This window comes from Schistocerca americana, chromosome X, assembly GCF_021461395.2.
Source record: "Schistocerca americana isolate TAMUIC-IGC-003095 chromosome X, iqSchAmer2.1, whole genome shotgun sequence".
Lineage (NCBI taxonomy): Eukaryota > Metazoa > Arthropoda > Insecta > Orthoptera > Acrididae > Schistocerca > Schistocerca americana.
This window is the reverse complement of record NC_060130.1, coordinates 813120003-813120905: the sequence shown is the minus strand read 5'-3', so window position 1 is coordinate 813120905 and position 903 is coordinate 813120003. Positions and strand designations below refer to the sequence as shown.

The window sequence follows — 903 nt, the reverse complement described above, 5'->3', positions numbered from 1 at the left end:
CACGTGACTTCGAACAAATTAATTAAATTGATCAATTAACCACTCACATCCCGCCCCCGACTACGCCCACCCCTGCCCCCGGATGATGTCACGTGTTCTTAGCCTGCACGTGGGCCCCAGCAGCCCCCTCGTCCCTCCGCCCTTCAACTACCTACCCTACTGGCGGAAATTTCGAAGTTTGGCACAAATTTCTTTGGCTCAGAGCAGTGCTGACGTTCCACCCCCGACCCAGAAATTGGGGAAATTAAAATTGGTGGTACCCTTTCCGGGACTCTCGAAACCTGGTCCTCCTGGATGGACAGCCCGAGTGTAACACCGCCCCCCCCCCCTGACACCTGGAAACTATCAAATTATCCGGATGCGGCAGAGGGAGGTTAGTTCAGTGTACTTTATTTATTTTGGTCGGTAAACTGACGCAGAAATAGTAATGTACCAAAGGCTACCCAGACATTGATCTTACGGGAATCATCACCTTAGTGTGTGCGAGTAATGAGTGGATGGCCAAATATCTTTTAGGTACATTACGTATGCAGATTGTGGACAGCTGGAAATGTGGGTCTCACGGGAAGCGTGCAAGGGATAAGTCCCTGCAGTCGCGCTATTCATCTGTGTCCTCGGTGGCTCAGATGGATAGAGCGTCTGCCATGTAAGCAGGAGATCCCGGGTTCGAGTCTCGGCCGGGGCACACATATTCAGCTGTCCACTTCGAGGTATATCAACAACACCTGTCGGCAGCTGAGAGTTCAATTAATTATCATTTATTCTAGAGAATCTGCACGGTCATCAATGGTATCTGTTCATTCGAGAACAGTTACTATCTTCATATATAAAGATAAGTCTTCTACTCCATTATTTGTGCGTGTGTCAAAAAACTTTGCATCATGGCAGAAAGTAATCAGAAAC

General features: G+C 48.4%; 1 non-coding gene across 1 annotated transcript; it reads left to right on the top strand.

Moving 5' to 3' along the window:
* Positions 1-611: 611 nt before the first annotated feature.
* On the top strand, positions 612-685 carry Trnat-ugu. The gene has a single exon. It is a non-coding gene; the product is annotated as a tRNA-Thr (tRNA).
* Positions 686-903: the final 218 nt, after the last annotated feature.